This window comes from Lynx rufus, unplaced genomic scaffold (assembly GCF_022079265.1).
Source record: "Lynx rufus isolate CCGP_SWC_20201006 ecotype Redwood Valley unplaced genomic scaffold, mLynRuf1.p SCAF_19, whole genome shotgun sequence".
In the NCBI taxonomy this organism is placed as follows: Eukaryota; Metazoa; Chordata; class Mammalia; order Carnivora; family Felidae; genus Lynx; species Lynx rufus.
The window spans coordinates 15,897,401-15,925,256 of record NW_025814833.1 but is presented as its reverse complement, the minus strand read 5'-3'; the positions used below and the strand labels follow the sequence as shown (position 1 = coordinate 15,925,256).

Below are 27,856 nucleotides of genomic sequence, written 5' to 3'. Positions count from 1 at the left end.
AGAGACAACATGATAGAGAAAATACTGACCCTGGAGTTAACTTTAAGGGCTCAAAGATGCAGTTCTCGTTTTCTGCTCACTCTGTTTGTGAATAATGCAAAAGACAGATGCCTGACAAAGCAGAATATTTTTCTTCCAGACCATCTAGCAAACATGTAATGAGAGCTTAATCTGGGCCTAGGAACAAAGAATACTAAAAAGTGTAACAATAGCATTTCCATTTAGGAGCATCTACTGTATCTGGTTCCCTCTACGCACTATCTAATCCTCACAAAGACTCTGCAGTAGGTTGGTGTGATCATCCCCATTATACAACAGTAAAACCAGTACTCACACAGGTTAAGTAACGTCTACAAGATCAGAAAGCAGAGTTAGGACTCGAACTCAGGCATTCTGCATCCAGAATCCATACTTTTTTCCACTGTTACATTACCCCAAGTTCACTTAAGGAGATAAAATGCAGGCATAAAAACCCAAATAAAAAAAATAAGTGCACGCTGTAAGCTACACTGCACATAATAAGAAAAATATCTAATAATTACTGAGCAGGAACTATTCTTGGTACCAAGCACCATTCAGTGTATTAAATATGTATACCTATTTAATCCTCACAACAGCCAACTTGATGAAGTAGACACAATTATCATTCTCACTGGACAGGGGAGGAAACTGAGGCACAGAGAGGTTAAGTAACGTGTCCAAAGTCACACTCCTTATAATGAAGAAGTTTGGATTCAAATCCAGTCAGTCAGGTCAAGAGATCAAAACAAGTAGACCACTTGTGGGAAATCACAGAAGGCTTCACAGAGATGGCAGGATTTGAGCTAAATCTTAAAAACAAAACAAAACAACAACAACAAAACAGTGGGGTTTAGAGAAGCTAGGAAGAAGGCATTCCATTTGCAACAACTTGGGCGAACAACGGCAGCAGGCTCTCCAGCGCAGAGCTCGAGAGGGTAAGGAAGGAGCGATGCATCTCCTCACCATCCCCCACACAAAGCTGTCCCTGCAACAAGTCCTTGGAGAGACACTGAAACAGGAGAGACCGAACACAAGATGGATAGAGCTGCAGATTAGGGATTGCGCACAGGTCCTGATGTGAGTCAGAAGAACGGTTACTTGTTTGGCTTCAATTCAGGTGTCCCTGGGGCTGGTGAGGAGAGCTTCACACACCAAACGCTACCTACTTCCTTTTGGTTTTGTTTCCCTACTTCCCACGGGATGGCTCAAAAACAACAAAGCGACTCAGAAAGCTATCCCATAACTGAAAGGGGCAAACAGGTGATGATACAAAAAGAGTACAAGAAAGGTAGAATTACAAGATGCCAAAACTATTAAAAATGGACAGAGATTAGGTAGCTACATCAAGCCAAGAGAGAACTTCACAGACAGAATTATGTAGCCAGGACCACCCACCGTTCTTGTGCTGGTAAAACACCCCAATTCCCACCTTCAGGTGAACCTCACCCTCTAGATATTTTCCTTCTCTAGCTCAAGGGACTCTACTGAATAAGACAGTATCCCAGGTAATGAACCACCTAAAGGAATTCAAGAGCATCCCACTCCCCCAAACCCACATGTGAAAAGATTTGCATCAAATTCTGGGCCATAATTCAAATGCTCTGAGGCCTCAGCCCAAAGGATGGTGCGGTTTGGAGACCCTGAGGCAAGGGTGGAAGATCATTTTCAGAGTCAGTTCACACCTGTGAGGCGGTACCTGGATGGTCGGAAGCCCCACTTAAAATGCCTTTCTTTACATTTCAAGTTTTAACGTATAAAACATTTAGGCTATTTCTAATATACTGTGTACATGTTGAAGAGTACTTGAAATGTGTGTGCACAAGTACATGCACACGTACATGCACAGAAAAAAAAGGCAGCGCATCCTCACTACCATACTACTCATTCTTTCACTCAAGAAATATTTACTGAGCACCTCCTAGAGCTGGCAGAGCAGAATTCCTCACCCCTTACCCCCCCACCTTCATTCTTATTGTCATCTTTTGTTGTGATTGGCAATTTTAGCAAAATAACAAGCAAGCAATATTAACAAGAAAAATATCTGTCATAGAGATGCGGCACTCGGAAGTAAGTGAAAAGATTTAAGCCTGTTCCCAACTTTAAGTAATCAACTGTTCAGAGAAGCCATCTCCAGTCTTCCTTAGAAAAAAGTCCCAAATTAAAGTCCAAGGCATTGATTGCTAGAGAGAGAGAGAGAGAGAGAGAGAGAGCGAGCCAGAACTGTGGGGAAGAGAAAAAGCAATGGAAATGGAAGCTGGAGGGTCATTAGGGAAAGAATGGACTCTTGGAGCATTCATTTCACTTAGAACCGTTTGGTTGAACAACTGGAAAAAGTACAAAACTGTTTTTTGCACTATCCTAAGGATTCAATGCATGTTCATAACTGACAACTCACAGGATTGTCTTCTTTCTGGTGAGCTTCATCTTGAAGCCCTTTCAGACAATTTAAGACAGAAATGGCAGGATCATTAGAGGCCAGATGCAGGGGAAGCATCGCTGAACAAGAACAATAAACACAGTCCCTGACTTCCCAAAAGCGTAAAGTTTATTTTGCAGAGAAAACAAACAAGAATGTTCAAAACTGTATGTGAAGTGGTATAATTAGGAAAGCACTGAAGGCTATAAGAGCTGAATGGGAGGTTGGGGTTGTAAAGATCAGAGAAAGTTTCCTGGAAGAAATGATATCTAGATTAAATTTTTTTTAAAAATTGTTTTTAAAGTGTTTTATTTTATTTTTGAGAGAGACAGAGACAGCGTGCAAACTGGGGAGGGGCAGAGAGAGAGGGAGACACAGAATCGGAAGCAAGCTCCAGGCTCTGAACTGTCAGCACAGAGCCCGATGCGCGGCTCAAACCCACAAACTGTGAGATCATGACCTGAGCTGAAGTTGGCTGCTTAACCGACTGAGCCACCCAGGCACCCCTAGACTAAAATTTTAAAGATGAGTGGAGGTTAGGAAGAAATATTCCCTCAATAAGAAATTGATAAACCAAGTTATTTTAGAGAATGGTTTTAATATAGTAGCTAATATAGGTAACACTAAAACTGCTTATTTGGTAAACAAAAAAAAATTGAAGAAAAAAAATAAAACACTATTCTAAAGAACACAAGAATCAAAATCAGTAAGAAATCTATGGTATAAAGGATTTTGCAAAGGTATTTTTTAAATGGAAATGAACAAAGACTTTAACAGGATTCGAAATGACACAATGGGTATGAAAGATAAATAGACAAAGGAGATCCAATACAAAAATACAGAGACAAAGAATATACCAAAACATGAATTAGAAAATATTTAAGTCTTCCCAGAAATAAACCCAAAACTCCAATGTATACATTAAAAAAGAGCAAACATACGACAACCCTAGAAAAATTGATACAGAACAATTAACATTAAAACATAACTTCATCAAATGACTACATTTCAATAATAAAGAGTCCTTGGGCATCCAGAAAAAAAGATAAAGTCATCAATAAGGGAATTTATCAGGCTGGCCTCCGAGGTCTCCAGTGTAACCTTCAATACTAGAAAAAAGTGAAGCAATGTCTGTCCACAAAATCTTCAGAAAAAGAAACATGTAAGCCATATCCTCTACATAGTCTTTCATGAAGAAAAGCAACAAATGTTTTGGATCATATAAGAATTTGGGGATATCACTCCAATGAGCACATCCTGAAAAAACTGCTGGAGGACAAACGTCAGCCTACTTACTCAAAAGATGGATGGAGAATCCTGGCAAGAGGTTTAGCGCTAAGCACAGAAACCATCTAACTACAGACTAATAGTTAAAATAACCTTGGAAATTAAGGTTACAGAGTAGAATATAAATCTTATAAATAAAAATTCACAACAAAAAATTATTTAAGAGTATATACAAAACTATATAACTAAGAAAAAATAAAAATAGGCAGGGAGATAGAAGGTGGGTGTTAATACCAGTTTATGGATTTCTTCTTATTTTAAAGCTGGGGATCAAAGGACATCCTTTAGGGCAGATAAGTCAGACCGACAGGCATATTTAAAAGAATAAAGCTAAGCAAATAAACAAATAAACTAAGAAAATAATATAACCAACTAAATGGGGAGAGGGAGGAAATGGAAGGAGTAGTAAAATAAAGTAGATTTATTTTGCTTTCACTCATACAGAGTCAAAAGACATCATTTTTTTTAACTGGAGGATTAAGAAGATTAACCATAGTTACAGAAGTAACCATTTCAAAAACTAGAAAGAGCATACAAACTGTACAAACTACTGGCAGGAATAATATTGCTCTCTTTCTCCCTCCCTGTACACACACGTGCGCGCACACACACACACACACACACACACACACACACACTATAAAGCCTATAAAACCTATATGAGGAGTTAATGTAGGAGGTCAATTTTATTCAGTTCTTCCTTATCTCTGTAACCATGGCAATAACACCCTGGACAAACTCTGAGAACTAAACTATACAAATATTCACATAGTTACTGATCAGGAATGTTATTACATAATCCCAAGGCAGTGGGTCATGACAAACTAGGCTTTCAACATGTTTAAAGGAAATGTACAGATACATAATATGCACCTGGTACCTGATTAGGGTTCCACACTATGTCTGGACAAGTGGCAATTATATCTCAACAACAACAAAAAAGACCAAAAGAGACCGAATCTTCACCCACATTTGATTACAACCAGAATAGAAATAGACCTCAAGCAAATAACTTACAAATTTTCCTATTAGCATCACTAGTATTACATTTGGCTCTACCAAAATATATACGGTATTCACCATCTTTTAAAAGAAGCACACTGGGGGTGCCTGGGTGGCTCAGTCGGTTGGGTGACCCACTTCAGCTCAGGTCATGATCTCATGGTCTGTTGGTTTCAAGCCCCGCATCGGGCTCTGTGCTGACAGCTCAGAGTCTGGAGCCTGCTTCAGATTCTGCGTTTCCCTCTCTCTCTTCTCCTCCCCCCCTTGTGTTCTTTCAAAAATAAATAAACATTAAAAATTTTTTTTTAAAGAAGCACACTTAACCACTGAGGCTTTTCAACAATTCTATTACAGTTAAATAATTTACATACAATGAAAAAGAAAAATAATCAGTTTTACTTTTTCTAATTTTATTGAGATATAATTGATCTATAACATTGTAGAAGTTTAAAGTGTGCAACATAATGATTTATTTGAATATATTGCAAAATAATTGCGGTAGTAAGTTAACACCCATCACATCACACAGTTAAAAATTTTTATTCTTATGGTGAGAATCTTTAAGATCTACTCTGTTAGCACAATATTGTTAACTATAGTCATCATGCTTGTCATTATATTCCCAGGACTTATTTATTTTATAACTGTAAGGTTATACCTGTTGACCATCATGACCCAATTCCCTCACCCCTAACTCCTTGCCTCTGGCAACCACAAATTTGTTCTCTATTTCTAGGAGTTTGTTCTTTTTAGATTCTACTTGTAAGTGAGATCATACAATATTTGTCTTTGCTGGACATATTTCACTTAGCATAATGCCTTCAAGATCCATCCGTGTTGTCACAAATGGCAGAATTTCCTTCCTTTTATGGTTGAATAATATTCCATTGTGTATATACCACATTTTCATTACCCATTCATCCATTGATGGACATTTAGGTTGTTTCCACTTCTTGGCTATTGTAAATAACACTGGAATGAACATATCTCTTCACAGTAGTGATTTCATAAATAACCATGGAATGAACCTATCTCTTCATGATAGTGATTTTGTTTCCTTCAAATGAATAGCCAGAAGTGAAATTGCTGGATCATATGGTTTTTAATTTTTTGAGAAAACTCCATCATTCTGCTTTCCCTGTAATAATGAAAAATCCTAACTTTACCTAAATTAAATCTTTCCTTCTGGCTCAGGGTAGGCAGTTGTGAAGTAGAAGTCCCTTTTGCCAGTTAGTCTTTTCTCTCCCTGATCATCCTCTCCCCAGCTTCCTTATTTTGGAAGCTCCAAGGCAGGAGTGGGAGAATTAAGAGATAGGATCATTCTTACCTGACTCAATTAGTGCTTTTGGGGTCTAAGTCTTGGGACAGGCACTAGCTAAAGTAGACCATGTTTCCTAGGTTGTTTCAATGGGTCATCTCTTCTGTTGTTCCTTTTACCCAACAGTTGAAGCTCCAGTTGCCTCTAAAACCAGTTTAGATTGTTAATTGGGACTCTTTCTACAACCCATGGGAATCCTGCAGTGGATGTCCTGCATATTTCAGCTTAGGTTTCCATACCCCTCTATGCAGTCCCATTGTACAAGATCCAACTTTCCCTCTTGATGGCCCACATCCATCTGCAGTGACTTCTCTGGCAATTTCTGGAAGTATAGACCAATATGGAAACCAAGAGACAGGAGAAGGAGAGAACTTATTTTGCACTGTACATACACGCTGCCTTTTGTCTTTAGTACTGAGTATAGGCAATATCTCTTCAAAAATAAATGAAAAGTCTATTTTAAAAAGCAAGCCATAGGCAAAAAATATTTGCAACTCATATACCAGCCAAATCAATTTTTCCAGACTATATTTAAAAATGCTTATAAGTCAATAGTACAATGAGAAACAGTCCAGGGGTGCCTGGGTGGCTCAGTCGATTGAGCGTCTGACTCTGGATTTCATATCAGGTCCTGATCTCATTTGTGAGATCAAGCTCCACATCAGGCTCTGCACTGACAGTGTAGAGCCTGCTTGGCAGTCTCTCTTTCCCTTTCTGCCTCTCCCCTGCTCACGCTTCCTCTCTCTCTCTCAAAATAAACAAAAATTTTAAAAATATCCAATAGAAAAATGGGCAAGATATTTGAAAAGCCACTCCATAAAGAAGATACGTAAATGCCCAATAAACACATGAACAAATGCTCCATGCCATTAGTCATTAGGAAGATGTAAATTAAAATCACAATGAGAACACTGAATATCCACTGTAATGTCTAAAGATAAAAAGAACAGCAACATTAAAATTAAGAAGATGTGGAACAACTGAAACTTAAATACACTGCTAGTGGAAATATATATACTACAAATGCTTTGGAACATAGTTTAGAAGTTTCACAAAATATTAAATGTCTACCATATGACCCATCTACTCCACTCCCGGGTATTTACCCAAGAAGAGTGAAAACTTATATCCAAAGACTTGGGCATGAATGATCCTAACACCCTTATCCAGAATACCTCAAAACTACAAACATCCCTACCTGAAGGGGACCAGGAAGGAAGGGTCTGGCCTTAGCAATTGTGGTGCGATGAGGTTCGAGATTCTGCCCGGGATCAGCATCATGGCCACGTGCTTGATCATCCCCAGTAACGCCACTGCACACATCCATAGGTTCACTAATGGGGGCAAAGAAAAGAGGGTTGTCCATTATTCATATCACTGGAGTTTGATGGAAAGAGGTGTGTGTCTCTGGACTTAATTGTTACTACGGGTCAAAGTGTTTGGAGAATATCGATTAAGGAAGTATTTTCCTGGCTAATGAAAAATAACTCAGTAATGCTCATCTACCCCTTCTAGAAGGTTATGCAGTGTATTGATGTAGTGCATAATAAAAACGAAAAAAAAAGTAAAAAAAAAAAAAAGCTAGAAACATCCCAAAGGTGTATCAACAGGTGAATGGATAAACAAAATGTTTCACAGCCATATAATGAAAGAATACTCAGTAATACAAAGAAATAAGTACTCATACACACAACATGAACAAATCTCAAGATTATGTGGAGTAAAAGGAGCTTGACAAAATTGAGAATATACCAGATTACATTTATTTAAAACTCAAAAAAAAGCAAACTAACCTACAATGATAAAAAGTAATCCGATGGTTACCACAAGGCAGAGGTAAAGGAAGAGATGAACTGCAAAGAGGCACAAGGAAATTCTGTGGGTTTATGGAAGCATTCAGTATCCAGATTTCATAGGTAAATGAGCAGGTCCAAATGCATCACACTGCAAAAGTTAAATATGTGTACTTCACTGTATGTATATTCTAGCTCAATAAATACTTTGTTGAGAAAGAGGCACATTATATTTGGGGGGAAATATCTACTGGATAACTTACTGTAAGAGAAATTTACTATTTACCAAATATATTTTTTAACATATGTTCACAAACTCCACCTCACAAAGCCGAAAAAGTGAATTGAGTAGGTTCTGCCCCACTTTTTTTAATATGAAAAAATTAATGCTTGGGGAACGAAGGTATCTTCCCACTATATATATAAACCAAGCGGCTGAGATGTGGTTTGAATTCGGTTCTTTCCACTTCACAATGCTCCCAAATGAAGTACATCTTATGAAGCAATGGATGAAAAGAGTCTCCTTTCCATCATGATCCTAATTACTAGCTATACAAATTCAACCCACATCACAAACTGGGAAAATCCTTATTAAGAATGCTGAGTACCCAGGACTGTCCACTTGGTTGAAACATGATCTTCTTCTTCTTTTTTTTTTATTTTTATTTATTTATTTTAAGAGAGAGCAGGCACACCCATGCATGAGCAGTGGAGGGGCAGAGAGAGAGGGAGAAAGAGAATTCTAAGCAGGCTTCATGCCTAGCACAGAGCCTGACATGAGGCTTGAACTCATGGCCCCAAGATCATGACGTGAGCTGAAATCAAGAGTAGGACAGTCAACCAACTAAGCCACACAGGCGTCCTGAACCAAGCTCTTCTTGATTGCCAGTGTCCTGAAATGTCCACATTGACAATGACACATATATATTTTGCAAATCTTTAATTATTGATAATATATACAGTCCTGATGAAGTAAATTTTTCTCCTACAGCGGCTCCTGGGTAGCTCAGTTAAGTGTCTGACTCTTGATACAGGCTCAGGTCATGATCTCATGGTTTCATGAGTTTGAGCCCCACATTGGGCTCCATGCTGACAGCATGGAGCCTGCCTGGGATTCTCTCTCTCCTGTCTTTCTTCCCCTCCCCCACTCATGCTCTGCCCCCCCAAATAAATAAACATTAAAAATTTTTTTAATAAAAATTAAAAAAAATTTCCTTCTCCCTCTGCCTCTCCTGTGCTTGCACTCTCTAAAATAAAAATTTAAATTTAAAAAATTCTTCTACATATTTAATATCAAAAAGCAAAATGTAGAGCAGTACATATTATAAAATATTATTTTTGTAAATATTTCAAAAAATTTAAGAAACCACCCAAGCATCCATTGGTGAATGAACAGATAAATAAAATGTGGTATGTACTACAAACAATGGAATATAATTCAGCCTTAGAAAGGAAAGAAATCCTACCACATGATGCAACATGGATAAACCTGGAGAATATTATGCAAAGTGAAGCCCATCACCAAAAGACAAATAATGCATGATTCCACCTAAGTAAAGTATCTGAAGCAGTCAAATTCATAGCATCATAAAGTAAGATGGTGGATTATGAAGGCACGGGAGAGGTATAGAGAGGGGAGTTATTGTCTCAGGGTTTCAATTGTGAAAGTTTCACAATTGAGAGTTTCAATTGTGAAAGGTAAAAAAGTGCTGGCAAGTAGTTGCATACAATGTAAATGTACTTAACAGTACTAAACTATACCCTTGGAAATCGTTAAGATTGAAATTTTATATTATGTTTTTATGCACAATAAAAATAAATCAATATGAATTTAGTGTTTAAAAATTAATGTTTAAGATAAAAATAAAAAATTAGGACACATTCTATCTGTAAAGTTATACCCATGGGTACTATCTCTTTATCTCATCTATAAAGCTTTCTACTTCCTTTTTTTTAAGAGTTTATTTCTTTTTTCTTTTAATGTTTATTTATTTTTGAGAGAGAGAACGTGAGCGTAAGCATAAGCATGAGCAGGGCTGAGCAGAGAGTGGGAGACAGAGGATCAGAAGCAGGCTCTGTGCTGTCAGCACAGAGCCCGATGGGGGCTCAAACCCACAAACTATGAGATCATGACCTGAGCCAAAGTTGGATGCTTAACCAACTGAACCACCCAGGCACCCCTAAAGCTTTCTACTTCTTGAACAATTTTAATAATTTATGTTTTCAGAAAATTATTTATGTCAGTGAGATCTTCAAGTTAAAAGCATAGAGTTACACATGACTTCTGTATAACTCTGAAAATCTCCTTAATATTTATGGTTATAGTCCCTTTATCATTTTTGATTTTATGGATTTTCCTCCTTTCTTACTTTTATTAGGCTAGAATTTGGTCCCCTACACCAACTCCCCCCCCCCTTTTTTTTAAGAAAAAGTATTTAGGGATTAGTTGAATTCACTGGTTTCCTGTTTCTAGTTCATTAATATCTGCTCCTAATCTTATTGTTTCCTCATGTTTTCCTTACATTTATGTTGTTGTAGCTTTGGAAGCTGAACATTTACTAAAAGAAACTTTGTAAAGCTATGAATTTTCCTCTGACTAAAGCTCAGCTATAACTCTTAGATTAAGGCACAATATATTCTTGCGGTTATTTTTTCAAGTATTGTGAACTGTGGCTTTTGTTTTTCCTCCTCAACCCAAGGATTATTAAAGGAAGTTTTACATTTCCTAAGTATGTGGAAATAAGTAAGGCTTCCATTTGTATGTCTATTATTAATTGCAAATATTACTGAATGTGTGCTACATATGCTTTTTAGAACTGGACTTTACCAAAAAAAAAAAAAGAAACTGGGCTTTACATCATGGCCAATATGATTACATTTCCTTAATGTTCCATGGGTACACAAAAGAAGATATAGTTATTTCAGGTAAAGAATTTTATTTGAATTGATTACTTTAACTTTACTAATTGAAATAATCAGGTCTGCAGGGTGCCTGGGTGGCTCAGTCAGTTAAGTGTCTGACTTCAGTTCATGTCATGATCAAACGGTTCATGGGTTTGAGCCCTGCGTCAGGCTCTGTGCTGACAGCTCAAAGCCTGGAGCCTGCTTTGGATTCTCTGTGTCCCTCTCTCTCTGCCCCTCCCCTGCTCATGCTCTGCCTCTGTCTCTCAAAAATAAATAAACGTTAAAAACATTTTTTTAAAATAGTCAGATCTTCTATAATGCTTCATACATTGTGTTTTTACATGTTAAATTCTTCTTTTCCCATTGGCATACTGTTAGTTTCTCCTTGTATCTGGCAGTATTCAATTATCATTTTTAAATGGATCTTATTTTGTGCATAAAGGTTTATAAATATTATACTTTTATTATGCTTCCTTTTTTTAATCCCTTATCAGTACTGTTTATTTAACAGAGATGATGGACATGTTCTAGATCAGTGATGTCCAATATGCTGGCTGTTGAACACTTGAGCAGATGTGGCTACTAAACACTTGAAATGTGGCTATTATTACTGAGGAATAGAACTTTTAAGTTCAATTTTATTTAAATTAGATTAAACTTAAATGCAGGGGTGCCTGGGTGGCTCCATTGGTTAAGCTTCTGATTCTTGATTTTGGCTCAGATTGTGGGATCGAGCCTCATGTCAGGCTCTGCACTGGCCGGTATAGAGTCTGCTTGGGATATTCTCTCTTTCCCTCTGTCTCTCTCTCTCTCTCTCTCTCTCTCTCTCTCTCTCTCTCTCCTTCTCCCTCTCCCTCTCCCTCTCCTTCTCCCTCTCTCCCTCTCTGCCCCTCCCCTGCTTGTGCACACACTCTCTCTCAAACAAACATTAAAAATAAACAAATAAATAATGGAGATATATAGATAAATAAATAGATTTAAAATCAAACAGCCACCTGTAGCTAATGACTACACTATTAGAGCAAGGCTAAACTAATAATAAATAAACGGCCTTATCTTATGAATGAGTTTGCTTGAGATTCCACTTTGTCTATTAATATGCTTTCTTTGTGCTTGCATTTGCTGATATATGTCATCCTTTTACTTTTCACCTTTAAGAGTTACTTTTACACATGTCTTTTATAAGCCACAGGAAGTACAGGTGTATTTTGTTTCCTAGTTCAGTCTGTGAATGTCTGTTCTATAATAGAAATGTTTAACTCACACATTTATTGGCATTTCTTGGTCTTACTTCTGTTGTTGTGTTTGAATTATTATTTGTTCCTACTTATTTTTTTTAATATGGATGATCTTTGACTTTTTTTTGCTTTAGTAATTTGGAAAGTATACTTTCTGCTTTTAGTTCTGCATGTGGTTACCCTTAAATTTAAAATACATGAATCTATGGATATCCTTGAAACTTTCCTTCCCCATCCTGATCTCCCAGGTGATTTTGGCATTGTATATTTTAGACAAAACTCTGTATTTTCAATATTTGAAACAATGTTACCTACTCTTTCAAGGATTATTAATATCTGCATTTTTTATAACCTCATCTATAACATCATTTAAGTAATTCTAAGTTTAAATGAATTCAATGCATGCATCAATCTATTTATACTAAAGTCTATTTTCTTAAGATCTTTATTTTTTCAAATTGTTTTCTGGTGACTCTGAGTACCTATTTTGAGTCACTTCACTCATTGTCCACATATTCTACATGAGTAGAATATTTCTGAAGGTATCTTTTTGTTATATTGTCAGAGTAGAGAACACCTTGGTCAAAATATTGTTCTATCAAATAGGTAAATGCTGCTCTACTGTCTTATTGCATTTAACATTTATTATACCAAAATGCCAAAAACGTATTTATTTTGAGGTGACTTGTTTATTTTCGGTTTTTCATTGTTTCTCTTTTTTGACTGGGTGCTTGAATTTTTTTTTATTCTCAAAATCCAGTACATTCACCAGGATTATTTAGGTGTCAGTCACATCTTGTAAATTCAACTGGTACCTAGTGATGCATTTTGATCTGCAGATTCAGCCATTTCTTCATTTAAGAAATGTTTTCTTCTATTATTGCTTCTATTGCATTTATTCTTGTCTCCTGAGATACATACACTGGCCACATATTGGTTCTCCATTCACTGGTCCATTATATTTATTATTGATTTTCTCATTATTTTTACTTCCTTGCTTCTTTTCTCTGTATTCTAGGAGACTTTCCGTTTGAACCCAAAAGTGATTTTATTTTCCACAGTCTCAAACCTGAATGCTATTGCCAATTTATTTATCACAAGATAGTATCATAATTTTGTTTTTGATAGTTGGCTATTTTGGTCTACAAAAATAATAATTTCTCATGGTTTGAACTAATACAAGAATAGTAACTGCAACAGGAATGGCGATGGCAAAAAAGAATTGGAAATACAATGAATGCCCATTAATATGAAAATGATTGAATAATGTCTGATACATTCATATTATAAGCTATTTTACTGCCATTAAAAGAATTGTGGAAATCTCACCAAATCCACTAGATATTAATAAATAAAAGATAAAGAAAAATGTCTAACATGATAACCAATTGTATAAAATATTGACCAAACAAAACCTCTGTGTCTGAATCAGATGAAGTAAATATAGAGAATGTATAGAATGATATACATCAGGCTATTAACTTTAGTTATCATGTGGGAGTGTAATGAGAAGGAAGAGAAGAAGAGGGGAGGCCAAAGTCCCATAAAGCGTACCCCTATGGGGTACCTGGGTGGCTCAGTCAGTTAAGCATCCAACTCTTGATTTCAGCTCAGGTCATCATCTCACAGTTGGTAAGATTAAGCCCCACATTGGGCTCCATGCTGACAGCCCGGAGCCTGTTTGGGATTCTCTCTCCCTCTCTCTCTGTCCCTCCCCCTCTCATGCTTGCTCGCTCTCTTGCTCTCCCTCAAAATAAATAAAAATAAACTTAAAATTTTTTTAAAAGGTACCCTTAACAATAAAGCAAGCATTTAGACTCTGATGCCATCTATGAAAAATAACATATGCATATACACATAATGAACCACACAAAATGGTGGTCATCCTCAAGTGATTATCTCAGTTTGATGGGATATTAGATGCTTCTAACTTTCTTCCTTCTTCTATCCTAAACACACACACACACACATGCTCTCTAAGGAACTTTGACTCTGCTTCCTCTCTTTGGTGAAACTTCTCCACTGACGGCCAGACTCAGACGAGTACATCTTCAGACGGATGGTCTCTACATCATAGAGTCTGGTTAAGTTCCGTTTTAGCCCTGGCTCTTTCAAAGTAGGGAGAGATTATGAGGTCCAGGATTTCGACTATTTCTGGTTAGGCTACAATTCTCCCTCTGAGTGGAGAGTTATAGGACATCTTCCAATGTTTTGTTTTGTTGTGTTGTGCTTTTTCTTTTCCAATTTGGTCCCATCTGCACTCTATGTTAACTGTTCCTTTCTTTTTACATTTCAGGATGACACAGGTTTCTATCTTTATTTTAAATTTCCTCAGTCCTTCCAAAATATCCCTATTTCTTAAACTTGGTCTCTTTTACTTCTTTATTTCTAAGGTCCATTTATTTAGAGTCCACCTAACCTATCAAGAATACTTGTGTTCATTTTGCCTTTCTAGTAATTGTCATGATTCTGACTACAAAGATGTTGAATACTCCTTTTCACAGGACCTGAAACAACCAAACAATCTCAATGCCCTGAGATTGCCAAGACCCTTGAACCACGTTGAAACTAGTAACAAAGCTTTAAAAGCTTCTACTCTTCTTTAATACAGGCCCCTTGAGCCCTCAGCCATCACACCCTCCCACCCCATCAATGTTTTATGGAAGCTAAATTAAAGGCTGTTTTCAAACTCTTAATTGTAAAGCATTACTTTCAATTTTCATAATGACTGAGACCAAATTTATCTTCTGGGCATTGCTTAGGCTGTCCCTAGTTGCAGAGAGGCAAGGGCTGTTTAAACCTATAATCTTAGTTTCAATCCACACTCTATAATTTTCTGGAATGACGGCTCTGACAAGAAAATGCCTAGAAAGACACCAACCTCAGGGTCTCACAACTCTGCAAAAGCTGCTGGTTGACAGATTTTGACATAAGGGCCCCTTGGGGCAAGTTTCCATATGAATCAGACACCCTCTGGCTTGGCCCCAGCTTTTTCAAATGTGGGCTTCTGTGCACTATTTAACCCTCACCTTTCATCTCACTGGCCTTGGTCCACCAATCACAGAACAACAACAAGCAAAGGAACAGTTTGTCCAAAATCAGCGACACCTGCACAGTAGAGATCTGTGGCCTAATGTGCTCCAGCATGGGAGAGTCATAGTGAGCATCTGTCTGGAAGTAAACCACATGGGCTTCAAATAAGTAGGATCACTTCAAATCATTTCAAACCAAACCATCCACCACAGTGTACTGACAATTCTGACCAAAATTCTTGACTCAGCAGAGGTAGAAGTTACAGAGGAGGAACAAAGAGTCAAGGTGAGTCGTGTTGCAAAGAAAGAGTGAATAGCAATGACCTAAAAACCTTGCTTTCTCCCATCCCCGCATAAAAACCTGTCCATCACAGATTTGCCAAGATTCTTAAAATTCCCATCAGAAGCATCACTCTTTTAGGTGAAAGTTATTGAATATCCTTGTTAAAATTTAACTAGGTAACCCAGAAAAGGTAACTCAACCATTACAAAAAAACCTTAGGGTCCTAAAGGAACTTGTTGTTCACTATATTAGGCAAATGCCTAGAAAAAACTAATAACAAAACATAATTTGTAAAATGCTTTATAACATACACATTGATGCTTTATATATATATGTTCATATCACACAAATGGCATTAGAAGGAAATATTATTACCCTTGTTATTTGGTAAGAAAATTGAGACTCAAAGAGGTAAGTTGACTCCATCTAGCTAGCAACTGACATTTGCACTAACAGTGGGTCAAAGGACAGAGAAAAATTTGAGAGAAGGGATCTAGAAAGATCTTGAACACTGCGGTGCAGGCTAGGGTGAGACCCAGGGTGGGGGGCACTAAGTACCCAGAGAATACAGAGTAGCTGAGCTTCAGGCAGAAAGGGAGGTAGATGTGTAGGTGAAGAAGACAAACTTTTCCCACTCCAGAACTCTGCAGAAGATAGACTCTGCCAGTGGCCTTAGAGTATGCAGATCCACACTCAAGGATCTTTTAAAAAACACAGCATAGCATTGGGTCTGTCAGTGTCCAAAAATAAACTAAAGTAACACAAATCTACTGAGAAGTAAGCAACCCGGGTTCTGGTGCTGGCTCCACTAGTTACTAGCTGCATGATCATTTGTGCATTTTTCCATCTATCTCTTTGAACTTTGGCAAAAGAAGAGCGGCCATAGAGAATGAAAAAGACCACAGGACTTGTGACCAGAAGACCAAGTCTTCAAGATTCAACAAAGCATTCAGTATATGCTGTGCACTGATCTCATCTCTGGGGATATAGACATGAACAGGACAGGTAAGACCCCTATTAATATTTAGTTTGCATTCTAGTGGCAGTGAACACAGAGGATGATCAACCAAATAAGCAAACAATGTGAATGATATGTGCTATGCAAAAAATAGATTCTGAGTTCCGACTACAAAAATGTGGGGCAAGTGACTTTCCTTCTGCACCTCAATCTCTGGTCTTTAAAAAAATGCTAACACCTCAGGCCAGGACTACTGCACAGATTTGCTGTAAGGATCAAATGAAAGAATGGACTCAAAAGCTAATTGTGTAATGCAAATTGTTTACACAATCTTTACCAGAAAGGAAGGAGAAATCTTCTGACCACTTCACTGCTGGGAGCCAGCAAAGAAACTGAGCATGCCAGAGATTCTGTTGTTTCCAAAGACAAGATATAAAAGGGCATGCTCACTAACAACATATAAAAGGATACCAATCAATGTTCTCCTCTGTGGGTAACTAGAAAGGAGTGTTAGAAGAAAATGAGTTGAGACTCAAGCTAAATCAGAGAAAATTCTCACTTCACATATTTGAGGGTTTTTGTTTTGTTTTGTTTTTGTTCATTATATGTGTTTCTTCTTTAACTTAGAAACAACATTTAATTTGACCTTCAAAAGTTAATTACAACTGGCAACAGCTTTTCTCAGATACTTCTCTCAGGTTCAAGAGAGGGGAGGAATTTAGCCCTTGATGAAAAACACACACATACACACACAACACTCCAGGGGAGGGGAGGATAACCTTAAATAGTAATAACATTCCACAGCTACATGATTGGATAAAACTCCAAGCTGGCTGTTCTTCCAGATGCTTGCTTCAGAAGGATGTAACAGCTCATAGCTTTATATTTACACACTTGAAACAACGCTTCTGTTTCATTCATAGACTCTCTGAGGCTCCTTCAACACCACACCACCTTCTGTCATGGCACTCGGTAGTCCTCTCATCCAGTCTGCAGCTGCCTCCCAAGCAGTGGGGTGGGAGACGATGAAGTTGATTCCTTTACTCTCATAAGCCACCACATTTTTGGTGCTGTCAAGGTACTTTTTTTTAATAGCCCATTCCAAGTGGATACTGAAACCCCAACCTGGCCATTGTGATGTTCAACAAGTGTTCCCACATTATGCTGAGACTTAATAATTCACAACCGGTGCCAGAATTCACAGAGGGCCACATTGTCCACCCCGCCCCCCCAACCTTGCTTTTTCCTGGCTAGAGCTAAGAGCTCCAGATTGCAGGGGTTCTAGTCCAGAGGGTCTACATCAGGCTTTACCACTGGCTTGGCACTGGTTGAGAGTGCTGTGACCCCACGCCTGGGGTTCCTGCAAACAGAAACTCCCACAATCACGCTCACTGGCCACAGCCATATTAACTCAACAAATTTAGTTTTTGTTGCTGGAATTCATAGGACATGCAAAAGCTAAACTTGAGACAACATCAGTAAGTGGCCTCACAGCCTCCAACTCAAATAAATTATTATGCAAACCCTAAAATTGAGTATTGTATACCACTGGCAGAAACAGAACTGAGCATAGGTAAAAGGACACCCAGGCAAGAGAGTCTAGGTGTATAGATGGAAGTTGGCATTATAGGCCCATGCTTTGTAAGTGAAGTTATAACCCACAGTTCAGAAGAGAGGGAGAGAGAGAACACCAAAAACAAACTCTTAGGCCTACTTTACCAGAACAGTACTGATCAGCAGCTTAGCAATGTGCTAGAAGACAAGTTATTTAAGTCTTATTTATCTCACTTCCACAAGTAACTTCCTACAGCACGGGTTCTCAACTTTGGTTGCACATTACAATCACTTGGTATGTTTTAAAAGAAGCCGATGCCAACATCCCATTCTCAGAGACTTGAATTTAATTACTCTACAGCATCTCAAGGTGGTGTTATCATTATAGCACACAGAGGGGATTCTAATGTATAGCCAGCTTGAGAACAAATGGGTCTACAATGGGTTTGAATGGCCACCATAGATATGAATAGCATTCCTCACTACCTGTGTTCCATCAGCCCTTCCAAGTACTAGTGGTGCTCAATAGATCACAAGTGAGAAGATGTAAAACCAGGAGCATTTCATGAACACCCATCAACCTCTGTCCTCTGCTCCTCGGTGACCCACCCCACTGCACACAGTTTATAGCTCTCTCAAAACATGCATCCCACATGTCATTCACGACTAGGAGATAAATACAGTATTTCTCCACCCAGGAACAGGGAATGTGGCTTAGCTGTCCCTGTCTCTCACCACATGCCAAAAGAGATCCTATGTAATAAGTACTTTCAGAGTCGGTGTTCACTGAATAATTTCATCCCAGCTGGAGCCAAATAATACCTTGTGGATGAGAGGGTGGGGCAAGAGGGAAAGGGGGGAGGACAGGGAAAGAATACGAACAAAGAAAGTGGAAGAGAGAAGGGAAAATGAAGGCATAAAAATGGTTACCAAACAGAAGCAAAGTCACCACAAAGAATTTTCAGAGCTGGAAAAGCCCTCATAAATCACCTAATCTAGTTTCTAAAATAATGACTTTTAGGGCCACCTGAGTGGCTCAGTTGGTTAAGCATCCAACTCTTGATTTCAGTTCAGGTCATGATCTCACAGTTCATGATACTGACCCCAAGTCTGGCTCCTCCATGCTGACAGCACAGAGCTTGCTTGGGATTCTCTCTCTCCCTCTCTATCTGAGCCTTCCCTGCTCATACACGCGAGTGCTGGCTCTCTCTCTCTCTCTCTCTCTCTCTCCATCTCCCTCTTTCTCTCTCGATAAACACTGAAAAATTATAATGATCTTTAAGCTATATAGACCCTTTGAGTTACTTCTTAATACCAAGATTCCTTGGCCTCATCTGAACTTACAGACTCAAAAATAAATAAACAAACAAACAAACTTACAGACTCAAAGGATAAAGAAATGAAGGATGACCAAAAATAGGAACTTTTAACATACTCCTTTGCATGGTTCTTATACGCCTTCAAATTTGAGAATCCCTAGTTTAAATTCACTCATTTTTCAAAAAGGAAAACATGACCATAGAGGAACAAAGGAATTTTCTGAAGGTCATAATGCTCATTAGTGGCAGAAACTGAACTTCAAAACACAGCTTTCCAACTCACAGTCTAGTGCTATTTCTACTATTCCATGCAGGTCCTGTCAGGGCTAAGAAATATGAACACTAAGACCTATTCTTATTCCAGAAAAAGTCCCTATTCGGTGTCACATTTCCTCAAATATCCTATACCTGTTTGCCAAAATACACATCTAATTAAAAGCAAAAACAGGGGCGCCTGGGTGGTGCAGTCGGTTAAGCGTCCGACTTCAGCCAGGTCACGATCTCGCGGTCCGTGAGTTCGAGCCCCGCGTCGGGCTCTGGGCTGATGGCTCAGAGCCTGGAGCCTGTTTCTGATTCTGTGTCTCCCTCTCTCTCTGCCCCTCCCCCGTTCATGCTCTGTCTGTCCCAAAAATAAATAAAAACGTTGAAAAAAATTTTTTTTAAAAATAGAAAATAAAAAATAAATAAATAAAAGCAAAAACAGCGGGACACGTGGGTGGCTCAGTCAGTTGAGCCTTGGAGTCTTGATTTCGACTCAGGTCATGATCTCACAGTATCTGAGTTCGTGCCCTACGCTGACAGTGCAGAGCCTGCTTGGGTTTCTCTCCCTGTCCCTACCCTACTTGCACACTCTTAAAATAAACAGACATTAAAAAAAAATAAAACACAACAGCAACAAAAACCTCCATGCAAAGGCAGCCATGACGAATAATGTTGCTAAGTGTTGCCCTTCCCAGGACTATATACACAATAAGCGAAATTCTCAAAAGCAGCCATAACCCAACCACCCAAATCATGACTCACAATTGACAACAATGTAGGCATCAAATGAACCACAGTGGAGACGTTTGGGGAGCAGGAAGTTTTCTTTCATGGTTTCTTCTGTTATGCATAAAGTCACTACTGATTAGCAATAATTTTACAGGTGCCAGTTTAAAGAAATCAATTTTTCTGTCATTATTATCTCCTGGGGGATTCTATGGATCACATAACCAACATCTTCTTCAGAAGGATTGTGGACTGCTCTCTGGACAACTCAGAAGGAGTTTTTCCGTTGCCTTTCCTGAAGTGGCCATCTGCTACCGAGAAGGCATTTCTAACTAGATTTATGGCTCTGGAACGTGGGATTGATCCATCCAGCTGATTACAATTTTATATTATGCAAGATTGGATGCCTTTAGGGCCCAGTTGGCCCAGGAATTTCTAATTGGCCCAGCAGATATATCTGCTGAGAATGACACTCCATTACCTGCTGGAGCACACGTATATGAATAACCTTCATGCATTGACATAAACTGGGAATCAAGGACAGGCTATGGCATTTGGATACATTGAAAAACATGCACTACTTGAGATAATGTTCAGAGACCATACCAAAGAGTCAGAACCTCAGAAGCACATATCCACCTCTACTCAACTTGTGACCATTGCAGTGTAACATTCCAACAACCTAAAGAAACACAGTTTGGGGGTACCTGGGAAGCTCAGTTGGTTAAGCATATGACTCTTGATTTCAGCTCAGGTCATGATCTCACAGTTTGTGAGATCAAGCCCCACAGTGGGCTCTGCACTGACAGCACAGAGACTGCTTGGGATTCTCTCTCCATCTCTCTCTGCCCCTCCCCTGCTCACACTCTCTTATTCTCAAAATAAACAATTTTAAAAAAAGAAAAAAACCCACAATTTTGTAACCATTCAAAAGACTAAAATCCATGAAATAAAATATATAAGTCGGGGCACCTGGATGGCTCAGTTGGTTAAGCATCCAACTCAATCTCGGCTCAGATCATGATCTCACAATTTGTGGGATCAAGCCCCGCATCCAGGTCTGTGCCGATGGCATGGAGCCTGCTTGGGATCCTCTCTCCCTCACTCTCTGCCCCTCCCCTGCTCACACTCTCTCTCCCTCTCTCTCTCTCTCAAAATAAACATTTAAAAATATGTTACATAAATCAGCTATATAATTGTGAAACATAAATTCTACTTCTATATGTTCTTTATATAAACATCACAAAATTTTTGTTATGCTTCAAATTCGAAACAAAAAAAAACTGAGTATCACATTATGGAAAAGCCTATTACCAAGACATAACATACACCCAAACTGTATTTTGGTGAGTACAACCTCTGTTCAAAGGTGTGTTGTCCTCTAGCTGGCAAAGTGGATTTATTAAGCACTTAAGTACATGAAGAAGTAAAAGTCTGGGCACTTAGCCAAGAGCTATTTATAAATTACTTTGGAAGACATAATGTATAGAATAAAATCATATGAAAGAAAGCACTCACCATAACAGATAGTGTGACATTTGGCAAGACTCAACTGTATATTTATTATTATGTTTCATGTATCTATGAGTCTGTTTCTGTTTTGTTCATTTGTTTTGATTTTCAGATTCCACATATTAAGTGAAATCATACCATACTTGTCCTTCTCTGACTTACTTCACTTAGCATAATACAGCCAAGGTTTATCTATATTGTCACAAATGGCCAGATTTCATTCTTTTTTGTAGCTGAGTAATATTCCATGGTGTATACATATATACCACCTCACACACACATACACACACAACATATCTTCTTCATTCATGCACCTATCGAATGATGCTAACATTACTTTCATCTATTGGCTATTATATTTTAAATTTTTTTTTTCAACGTTTATTTATTTTTGGGACAGAGAGAGACAGAGCATGAACGGGGGAGGGGCAGAGAGAGAGGGAGACACAGAATCAGAAACAGGCTCCAGGCTCTGAGCCATCAGCCTAGAGCCTGATGCGGGGCTCGAACTCACGGACCACGAGATCGTGACCTGGCTGAAGTCGGACGCTTAACCAACTGCACCACCCAGGCGCCCCTATCTATTGGCTATTATAAATTATCCTTCGACAAACATAGGGGTACATATATCACTTTGAATTAGTATTTGCATTTTCTTGAGATAAATACCCAAAACTGAATTCAATGGATCACACATTCTCTTTTGAATTTTTTTAGGAACCTCCATACAGTTGCCCACGGTAGCTGCACAAATTTACATTCCTACTAGCAGTGTGTAAAGCTTACCTTTACTCCTCACATCTTCACCAACACTTGTTATTTCTTGTCTTTTTGATACTAGCCATTCTGACAGGTGTAAGGTGAGATCTCACTGTGATTTTGATTTGCATTATCCTGATGACTGGTGATGTTGAACATCATTCCATCTATCTGCTGTCCATCTGGTCTTCTTTAAAAAATATCCATTTAAGGCCTTTACCCACTTTCTAATTGAGTTGTTGGTTCTTTCGATATTAAGTTGTATATGTTTTTATATATTTTGGATACTAACCTTTTATCAGATATATCATTTGCAAATCACTTCTCCCATTGACTAGGCTGCCTTTGCATTTTATTTCCTTCACTGTGCAAAATCTTTTTAGTTTGATGTAATCCCATTTGCTTATATTAGCTTTTGTTGTCCTTGCCTATGGAAAATGGTCTAAGAAATTATTGCTAAGACCAATATAATAAGCTTACTGCTTATGTTCTCTTCTAGGTGTTTTATGGTCTAGGTCATACATTCAAGACTATAATCCACATAGAATTTATGGTATTGATCTTACACTCAAGACTTCAATCAATTTTCAGTTTTGTTAATGTTTATTTATTTTTGAGAGAGAGAGAGACAGAGACAGAGAAAGACAGAGAGAGAGAGAGTGCAAGCAGAGGAGGGGCAGAAAGATTGGGAGACACAAAATCCGAGGCAGGCTTCAGGTTCTGAGCTGTCAGCACAGAGCCTGACATGGGGCTCAAACCCACAAACTGTGAGATCATGACCCAAGCTAAAGTCCAACGCCCAACCAACTGAGCCACCCAGGTGCCCCTCAAGACTTTAATCTAAATTTTCAATTTATTTTTGTATATAAGATATTCTATTTTCATTCTTTTGCATGTAGCAGTATACTTTTCCCAACACTATTTACTGAAAAGTCTCTTTTCCTCATTGTATATTCTTGCCTCTTTGTCACAGATTAATTGACCATATATGTGTGTGTGGATTTACTTCTAGGTATCTTATTCTACTCCATTCATTTATGTATCTGTTTTCTAGCCATCACCATACTTTCTGAATACAGCTTTGTAGTATAATTTTAAATCAAGGAAAATGATACCTCCAAACTTTGTTCTTCCTTCTCAAGATAGCTTTGGCTATTCAGGGTCTGTTGTGTGTCTACACAAATCATAACTTCGTACAACTTCATTGTAGTTCTATGAAAAATGCCATTGGTATTTTGATGGGAATTGCATTTAAACTATAGATTGCTCTGCATAGTATGAATGGACATTTTTACAATAAATATTAATTCTTCCAATCCACGAACACAACATATCTTTCCATTCATTTCTGTTGTCTCCAATATTTTTAATCAATCCTTTATAATTTTCAGAGTAAAAATCCTTCACCTCTTTCATTTAATTTATTCCTGGGTATTTTATTCCTTTTGATACAATTATAAATGGTACTATTTTCTTAATTTCTTTCTGACAGCTTATTATTAGTATATAGAAATGCAATTGATTTCTGTATGCTAATTTTGTATCCTGAGACTTTACTGTATTCATTTGTTCTATTAGTTTTTGGTGGAATCTTTATAGAGTTTTCTATATATAGTATTATGTCATCTGTCATTATTTTTTATTTAGATGCCTTTTATTTCTTTTTCATGCCTAATTACTGTGGAGAGGACTTCCAAAATATGTTGAATAAAAGTGAGTGGGCATCCTTGTTCCTGATCTTACAGAAAAAGCATTTGGTTTTCACCACTGAGTATTATGTTAGCTGTGGGCCACACTGGCTTTTAATGGTGCCTGAAATTTCCATCATTAGTAAAACATTAAGACAATGACTCTCATCCTTTTTGAGGGCAATGGACATAGTGAAATCTTTATGAGGAAAAAGCACAATATAATCTGTTGAAAAAAAATACATCTGGTAATGATTAAGAGCATGAGCTCTGGAATATGGCTGCCTGAGTTAATACCTGTGAATTGATGTTACTTCCTAGCTGTATGGATTCCATTCAATCTGTTCCAGGAAAGCTTCTACCCTCATCAATTCACAACACTGCCCTTGTCAAGGTCAAGTATGATCCATATGTTGCTAAACCAATGGGAAATTGTCAGTCCCCACCTTATTGAATATCAGTAGTATTTACCATTATATCTCTCCAACTTGAAATATATTCTTTACCTGGATTTCAGAGCAACCCACTCTTGTGGTTTTCCTCATTCCTCACTGATTTCTCCTTCTTACTTTCTTGTTTGGCTCTCCTTCCTCTTCCCAATGTCTATATGCTTAAATGCCCCAGGACTCAGTTCTGAACTTTCTTTTCCTCTCTTTCTATATATACTCATCCTTGCTGACCTCCTGCAGTCTCCTCCCATTGAATCACTTATACCTAATAAATTTATAATTCTACCCAGTGCACCTCCCCTGAACTCCATATGTATATATGCAACCACTTCCATAATACCTCCCACTTCACTGCCTGATAGGCCTCTAAAACCTAATACATCCAAAACCAAACTGTGGCTCTTCCTTCTCAAACCTGTTCATCCCACCATCACTTCCATTTCAGGTGTTGGAAATTTCCAGCTGCTGAGGCCACAAACTTTGATGTCATGTTTGACTCCTATTTTCTTTCATATCCCAATCCCTTTAAGTAGCAAATCCCACTAGTCCATTTTAATAATCTCTCCAAAATACAACCACTTCTCAAGACCTATACCATCACCACCCTGGTCTAAGCCACCATCATATCTTACAAGAATATTTATGCTAGCCTCAAACTGACCTACCAGCTTTTGTCATTGACCCCTCATAGTCAGTTCTCAACACAGCAGCCTGGGTTGCTATTAAAATGGACAGATTGGGGTACCTGGGTGGCTCAGTCGGTTAAGCGTCCAACTCTTGATCTCAGCTCAGGTCATGATCTCGGCCAGGTCATGATCTCATGGTTTGTGAGACAGAGTCCCACATAGGGCTTTGCACTGACAGCATGGAGCCTGCTTAGGATTCTCTCTCTCCCTTTCCCTCTCTGTTCCTCCCCCGCTTGTGTGTGCTCTCTCTCTCCCTCTCTCAAAATAAATAAATAAACTTTAAAAAAACATAAAATGTATATCAGATCATATCCCTCATCAGCTCAAAACCCTCCTATGATTTTCTCATGCAGGCAAAAGCTAAAATCTTTACAATAGCCTACTAAGGTCCCTCTTACATCACTGCTATCTCTCTGACTTTATCTCCCACTACTCCCCATTTAACTCTCTCCATGCTAACTATAGTGACCCCCTTGCCCTTTCTTGAATAAACTAAGCAAAATTCCACCTGAGCTTCTTTGTGCTTTTTGTTCACTCTACCTGGAAAATTCTTACTGTACTTATCTATATAGTTCCTTCCCTTGACTACTGCAGGTTTGGCTCAAGTATAATTATCAATAAGGCCTAGCCTACTCCAATTTAATACTTTAACCACACCCTCCATCCAAGTCTTTGATATACCTTCCCTCAACTATTTTCCTCCAACATACAGTAAATTTGATTTTTCAGTTTATTGTCTAACTCCAGATGTATACCTTAAGCTAAATTAGGACATGAACTATCATCTGCTTTGTTCGATATCATATCCCCAGTACCTAGAATTGCTCCTGGAAGTTAGAAAGTGCACAGGACATATTTGGTGAATGAGTCAATAGTCTTAGGTAAGTTGTATAAACTCTCTATGTCATAGTTCACTCATCTGTAAAGTGAGGAGATCACTGCTACCTACCTCATCAAATTGCAGTAAGGATTAAATGAATGAATACATGTAAGACACTGCAAAGTAACTAAACACAATAAGCACTCAATAGTTGAAGTCATTATTACTCTTATTCACTAAGAGGATATGAGTAAGTATAAAAAAGGAGGAAGGAAAGACATGGACCAGGAACTTTGAAATCCAGACCGCTGGTGTCCAGTGACTAGAGTGGGGTAGGATGGGAAGGGAACACAGTGCAAGCAAGTCCTCATTGGAAACTTTATAAAATGTATGGTATTCATACAAAACAAGAACGTGTGATTGAGGATGTGGTACAATCTGCCTTAAGTTGGGCCTCAGTCTATCCATGGGCCCACTTTTCCTTTTGGCTACTAGCAGCAAAAAGTTCCTGATTAAGTAACCCTGGTTGTTCCTACTCTTATATGATGCTGACACCCAGAAAACAAGAAAAGAGTTTGTTCTAGCTCTCTATAAACCAAAAAGGAAATGCAACAGGATAATTCACAAATAGAGATGGGGAAATTTTCCATAACGAAACAAGTCATAATTTTCAAATAGCAAAAAGTCACTAGAGGCCAGGAGTAGCAAAATTGTAAGAATTTAGAAACATGTGAGTGATAGCCTTTTTGAAGTATTCTGCCTTCCTTAAGGTCAGAGTTTAAATAAAGTCTCAAATTAAGCTTTGCAGATTTTGAGAGTGCTCGTTTAGAGTTTGGCTATTTTCTTCCTGCCTTATTATGCTGGGAAAGGGGCCATGGGCAGTTCTCTTTCAGCACCTGAAAACATTTCTATAAAAAATTCATCAACCATTAATTTGTTTCGATGACACATTTAGATTTTCAATTCCAAGGCTGCACCTGCTGCCGTCGTGCGAAGAAAACACTTTCAGGTGATTTCACCCTGCCTGCTAAAGGGCACACATGACCTCAGCTAACCACTGAGACACTTCATCACAATTTTAAAAGGAGTAGAGTGTTTGGAAAGAATACACAATGGTGAACACATTTGGGTATCAGGAAAGTCCCCTCTGAGGGGAGAGGAAATGGGTCCCCAGGTAAGCAACCAAGAACCCTAGATGCTGAGGTTGAAGGAAAACTGGAATTGACAGTGGAGGAGGGAAATGAGGAGTACCAGTTGCAGCCCTGGGATCATCTGCAGTTGTGGAAGCTGTATTTTTACCAATAACCTTCCCTTTCTAAGTTCCCTCCAGGAAGAGAGGGCTATAGATTCCTGAAAAAAATGCAACCAAAACACATTTGAAGAATTGGAAATAAGACAACAAGGGTTAGACACTGTGATGCACTCCAATGAAATAGCAATCGTTCTCCTTGACGAAGCAGCTTTGCATACAGCTATTAGCCCCTTCAGAGATTACCTCAACTGTGGAGAGCCATCTTGTCCACAGTCAGGATCCTTCTTAGGGCATCCTACATGCAAAAACTGATGGATTAAGGGGTAATGGTAACCTGGCCATTCTGGCCCAACTCAGGAAAATTCTGAAGGACCCTTTTTAGCTCCAGATTTCCCTGTGCAGTTAACTGAGGCTACTGCTGAACTATAGCTCAAATTCTCCCTCTGTCCATTCCTACTTCCTTCCTTTCCCTTCCATGGGTGTTGATGCAAAGGGTACTCCTAAATAAGCAAACTATAGTCTAAATGCCATATCAGAGTCTGCATCCAAGGGAACCAAGCCATGACAGCATAGGCAAT

The 27,856-nt window shown here is 38.4% G+C and overlaps 1 pseudogene; it reads left to right on the top strand.

Moving 5' to 3' along the window:
- Positions 1 to 7,290: 7,290 nt before the first annotated feature.
- LOC124513791 (NADH dehydrogenase [ubiquinone] 1 alpha subcomplex subunit 1-like) lies at positions 7,291 to 7,501 on the top strand (annotated as a pseudogene).
- Positions 7,502 to 27,856: the final 20,355 nt, after the last annotated feature.